Raw genomic sequence first — 6,445 nt, 5'->3', positions numbered from 1 at the left:
TAGCTAGTATTGATGTTACAAAAAGAAAGATAATGTAAATAGTTATGGGTCTACAGCTGAATCATATAGGGGAGCTTTGGTCTCTATGTTGTGAGAAAGTGTTTTGAACATCTACATACCTAGTATCAAAAGAGATAGAAAGTGAATGATGACCAAATGGTAATAGCAACATCAAGGGTGAAATGATCACATTTGTCTTCTTGAATTAGAGAGGCATGGCTTGAAATTTGGGATTAGAGGTACTTGGCTAGCTTGAGCAAGGTTTGGCAAGACATTAGATGGTTCTAATATTTACTTGTTTGATGGCTAAAGGAGCAATTAGGAAGGCATTTTATTGCACTTCAATAAAAAGGCTTTCCAAGTAAGAAGCCACATTATTGCCCTTGAATAAGAAGGCTTTCCAATAGAGCAAGCAATATGCACTTTATTGCAATTGACTAAAAAGGCTTTCCACCAGAGCATGTGCCCATGTATACCTTCGCTTGTGATGACATGCATATGATCACTCTTGTGCCCATGTATACCTTCCCTTGGAATGACATGCATATTATCACTCTTGTGCCCTCACCAAAATACAATAATTTTGCCATGTTGCATCAGTTGCAAGCATTGGTAATTTGCCTTTGACTTTGCAAATCAAATATGCTATGTCTCGATCATGAGTATCTCCCATCTAGACTGGGGGTGACCCATCTACCCTACAAGTGTATATTATGACAAGGCATCCTAAAATGCAAAGTACATGACCCCAATGATATTGATTAGAGCTTGGAAATAACTATGGGATCTTAAGGGAAATTTTATGAAGCTCTATGAAAGCCTCTGGCCATGGACACCTCTAATATCTACAAAGAACATCTAAAATGCTCTTTAAAATCAACTACTCCTAAATTTCACATAATCTTTGCTCTCAAGATATACCTATGTGCTCGTACCTAATAAGAAGAGACATCAATGTATAAAGTTATCAAGAGGTGGATCCCACGGGTAAGAACTAGCCATAAGCTTCCTAAATGATTTATAAGTGATAGCACATACTAGACTATTGGGTATTGCTTTGAGCATATAGAGGATCCAAAAAATATGAAAAAAGCAAGGTCAAAGAATGCCTTGCCTTGCTTTACTTTTAAAAATGAGATTTAAACGTAGTGACCACAAGAACATGCATTTCTCTAAACGAAAATAAATATAGATAAAGAGGAATCCCTTTTACGTGGGGTAATCATTAGATGATGCTTTAGAGCATGACAATGATTGCTTGTGTCTAGATGAAAACAAAGAGAGATTTAAAAGAGAATCCCCTCTATGTGAGGTAACTTGGGATTGACACAAAAGAGATTGTTAAGTGAGCAAGCATCTATAACCCCATGCCTGTTGAAATGTTTCCATTACGATTGCCTTGAGGGTAGTGATGATAACCATGTGTTAACAAAACTCAAAGCGTTTCCATTACCATTGCCTCAATAGGATTGCTAATTGCCATTTATGTCAAGGGTAGAGCAATCAACAAATTTCTCTATCCTAGAGGTCAACATCATGCATGGAAATCTCTCCTCTCTCTCTCTCTCTCTCTCTCTCTCTCTCTCTCACACACACACACACACACAAACACACACACAAATTTTGATTGGTAAATGTACCTCACACACATACACACTTATTTCTTTATGCTCGCATGCAAACACACAGACACAGACACACACACACACACATACGTACACAAGTATGCTTCCCCATTTACAAATTATTCTTTTATGTACCCAATGTGAAATCTTCCCTTTACACTCTCTTTTTAACCACCCCCCACACCAAGCCCACTAATCCTCCCATATCTCCTTTAAGCCCATCTCAACCCATGCACTCATTCGCTCCTTACTCTTCTTGTGACTTAAACTTCACTTGTGACTTCAACTTTTTTTTAATTCTTTAATTTTTAAAGTTAATAAATTATCTAAGAATACATATGGTTCTCTATATTCCTAGGTAAAGCGATAACAAGCCGGGGAAACAGGCATTACCTATCTACCCAAACATAACTATGATGTTCTAACACCTAGTTTTTTTGGATGGTGGGAGGTAAGTGGACCCTGACCTCGGAACCTGGACTACCTGAGGATTCGACATCTTTTTTCAATATTGTGTTTGTCAAACACAATATTATTAATATTTCTTAATTTTGGTCAAAATTTTTGCCAACTTTAGTTTTTGCATTGTTCAACTTAGATGTCTCCAACATTTTTCGTTATATGTTTTTCTTTTTTTACTTTTTATCCAATTTATGGAATTAATTGTATGGTTCAATTATTGATGGGATTTTTAAATCTGAACACACACTTTGATTTTGCAACTAGCCTTTGGTCCGGCTAGTGCCATACAATTAATTTACATCCCATTGGATAATTCTTTAGCATGGATAATCCCTAGTCATTTTGTGATCTGCCTTATTTTTTACTAACTTTTATATCTATTTTGTAGAAGTGGTTTACGGATTTACTATTGGGATCATTTTTTCATTTTGACACTTATCATACAAATCCACTTTTATTCACTTATTATCAGTAGGTGGGGAGTAAGTTCCACATGGTGGGCTTACTCCCCACCATGTGGTCTTACCCTCTGGGTTGGGGTTGGGCCACACACACACACACACACACACACAAATTTTAATTAGTAAATGTATCTCACACACATAGACACTTATTTCTTTATGTACGCACGCACACACACACACTCAGACATACACACACACACACACACACATTGTACACACAAGTATGCTTCCCCATTTATGAATTATTCTTTTATGTTGTACCTCATGTGAAATCTTCCCTTTACACTCTCTTTTTAACCACCCCCCACACCAAGCCCACTAATCTTCCCATATCTCCTTTAAGCCCATCTCCACCCATGCACTCATTCGCTCCTTACTCCACTTGTGACTTAAACTTCACTTGTGACTTCAACTTTTTTTAATTTTTTAATTTTTTAAATATCTAAGAATCCATATCGTTCTATATTCCTAGGTAAAGCGATAACAAGTCGAGGAAAACAGGCATTACCTGTCTACCCAAACATAACTATGATGTTCTAACACCTAGTTTGTTTGGATGGTGGGAGGTAAGTGGACCCTGACCTCGGAACCTGGACTGCTTGAGGATTCGACATCGTTTTTCAAATTGTGTTTGTCAAACACAATATTATTAATATTTCTTAATTTTGGTCAAAATTTTTGCCAACTTTAGTTTTTGCATTGTTCAACTTAGATGTCTCCAACATTTTTCGTTATATGTTTTCCTATTTTTACTTTTTATCCAATTGATGGAATTAATTGTATGGCTCAATTATTGATGGAATTTTTAAATCTAAACACACACACACTTTTTTTGTGTGAAACCAGTAACTATAAAATTAACATGAAATCAATGTACATGACATTAGACTCCAAAAGAGAGCCTAATGGAAGAACTCAAAAACAGTGAGAAAACACTTCAAGGCTAGTAGCATCCAAGTCCCTCGCAGCATAACTATCATATAAAGATTGCTTGAGGGACATTCTAAAGAAAGCATATGCCTGAGGAAACTGTTGTCCCATCCTGAAATGCAATCTCTGTGTCCAAATAGTCCATAGTACCCAAAAACGAGCCCAGTGAAAGAAAAGGAGGAATGGAGACATCCGAGATGAGAAGCATCCAAACATCCAGAAGAGTTTCCCGAATCTGATAGAGGGAAACCGAAGCCGCAGCAAATGAGAGACATGAGTGATCAATATCCGAGAGTGCGGGCAAGACCAGAACAAATGGGGAACTGTCTCACGGTGATGAGAGCAACGGGGGCAGGAAGAGGAAGTAATACGATGTGCTTCCAATTTCACCCCAATGGAAAAAGCTCCCACTATACATCTCCAAAAGAAAAGCCTCTGTTTCAATGGCAATTTAGGTTTCCAAATTTTCTTGAGTTTTGATTTCCACCAAGATAAAGGCCTATCCAAATTCCAAAGAGTGTTGGCATGCTTATCAATCCATGGCGGTGGAAGAAGAAATCTGTAGACCATCGAGGATGTCAAATTATGCATTGAAAGTGAACAGGTAGCAGGAGACAAGGAAGTCAGATTCCAGTCCAGTAATCTGTCCTGTACAAACAGCGGAGGAATAGGAACAAATGGCTGCAACATAGTTGTAAGTATTCTCCAAATGGGCCTATGATGCAGACCCAAGGGGAATGTCCTGCAAGCTTGTGGAAATGAAAGCACATAACCATGTTGATCCACCACATCTTCGACAAATCTTACGCCCAATTTCATAAGATTATATGCTTTAATAGGTGCCTGTAAAGCAAGAGGCGATTCAAACACCTTGCTCCAATGGATGCTTTCCAAACGAAGAGAATTACCATGATGGGAGGAAGCACCTGACCATTTAGCATAAGAGAGAATTCTCTTCCAATCATGAATAAAAGCGGTAGAAATGGGACAGCCAGGAATTTTCCCCTGAAATGTAGTCATGACTGCTTCCCAATGATCTGTAATCCAATGCCCATATGCATGGGACTTCATGTTTCCACACATAGCTACTAACATAATAGCCCATGGTTGTTTTTGCTGGAAAAAATGAGCAATCATAGTGCTCTTTCTTGCCAACATATGAAACTGAAGATTGAGAATATTCAGTCCCCCATGAGTCTTAGGAGAACAAACAGACTGCATGGAAGTAGTCGCAAAGCCTTTTTGTGAGATTTACTTTTCCAAAATATCTCCATAGCCTGGGACATATAGGAAGCCAAATGCTTAAAAGACCAGTGAAGAAGAGGCAAATAAAATTGCACATATGCCATAATGATAGACTGTACTATCCGAAGTCGAACATGTAGAGGCCAAGTTGACAAGTGCCAGTATTCCAGCTTCTTGTTAATCTTTTGAAGCACCCATTTAAGCTATTGTTGAGGGGTAACATTCCAGCCAATGGGATACCCTAAATGCCTCACAATGGTATGAGAAGAAATAATGTGGCGTGGCCAGAGAAGTGCATGCCAATCAGCTTCTTTCAATGCTAGAAGATTCGATTTTTGAAAGTTGATATGCAGTCTAGCAGCTATGCCAAAATTATTCAAAGTATGCATCAAATGAGAGAGGTCACGTTGAGAATTCCTAGGCATGAAATATGAATCATCAGCATATGCCTGTGCAAGAAACGGCTGTGCACCTAGAATTTGCGAGCCATGAATCTCCAGTATTTGCAAGGTGGTCCATATGCAACAATAACGGATGAGTAGCAATGGCATACAGTAGCGAACTAAGAGGGCATCCCTGTCTCACTGAATGGGTCATAGTCCATGTCCTTGACAACCCACTACCAAGCAGACACTGCGCAGTGGCATGAGAATACAACCAGTAAATAACATGGACCAGCCGAGGGCCAAATCCCAATTTATGCATAGTCTGAGAAATAAAATCCCAATGGACAGTATCAAATGCTTTCGCAATGTCCACTTGCAGAATGAGAACATCTTGTTTAGAATATTTGGCATACTCAATTGCAAGCAAAACATTGGAGATATTGTCAGTAATCTGCCTTTTGGGAACAAACCCATACTGCCTGGGATGAAGTCTTGCCTGCAAGATAAATCGAACCCTAAGGACAATCATCTTGGCAATGAGTTTGTAAATGACTGGCATAAGAGATATGGGCCGCCAATCAGCCATTGTCTCACACAACCTTTTTTTGGGGATCAATTTGACAAGGCCATGTTTCCAAGAAGGAGGAAGAGATTGTTTTGCCCAAGCATGATTGATCATAAGAAGAAGAGTGTCCTTGAGATCACCCCAAAATGCACGGAAAAATTCAACAGTCAATCCATCCCAACCAGGAGAGCTGCCTTTACGTAAATGACTCAAAGCATCATCCAGTTCATTAAGCATAAATGGCTGCTCCAATGCATGAGCCTGTTCCCGAGACAATATAGGCTGAACATGCATGAGAAATTGAGACCTAGCTGCATTCACTTGCGTCGAATAATCAGGCTGAGGAGAAAAGAGATGCTGAAAATGACTAGAGCATTGCGATTCCAATTCTGATTTAGAGGTGGTCTAGGTGCCATCATCCTGCCTGATCCTGCAAATATCCTCCTTTCGCCTATCCGCATGCAGGCTTTTAAAGAAGGCCTTGGAGGAGCAACTGTTATCCAAGAGGGGTTTCATGCGAGCTTGGATTCGCCACTTCTTTAATTTGTGAAGATCATTTTGATGGATGATATGAACTGCATAAGCGCAAGAATCCTGTTCAGAGGAGGTGAGCTGCCTATAAGAGCCGATTACATCCATTTGTTGCTTGTGAGATTGAGCCCATTTCAGCTTAAGCCTAACGTTTTCCATGTGACTCCATCCATAATCTTGAATAACAGCCTGTAAGCGATGGGCAAGACTAATCCAAGCAAAATCCATGTCCTCTTG

Source organism: Dipteris shenzhenensis, chromosome 2, assembly GCF_047967505.1.
Source record: "Dipteris shenzhenensis isolate YYH24624 ecotype China chromosome 2, Dip_SZ_1.0, whole genome shotgun sequence".
NCBI classification, from domain to species: domain Eukaryota; kingdom Viridiplantae; phylum Streptophyta; class Polypodiopsida; order Gleicheniales; family Dipteridaceae; genus Dipteris; species Dipteris shenzhenensis.
The sequence above is the reverse complement of the archived record's forward strand: the minus strand, read 5'-3'. Positions refer to the sequence as shown.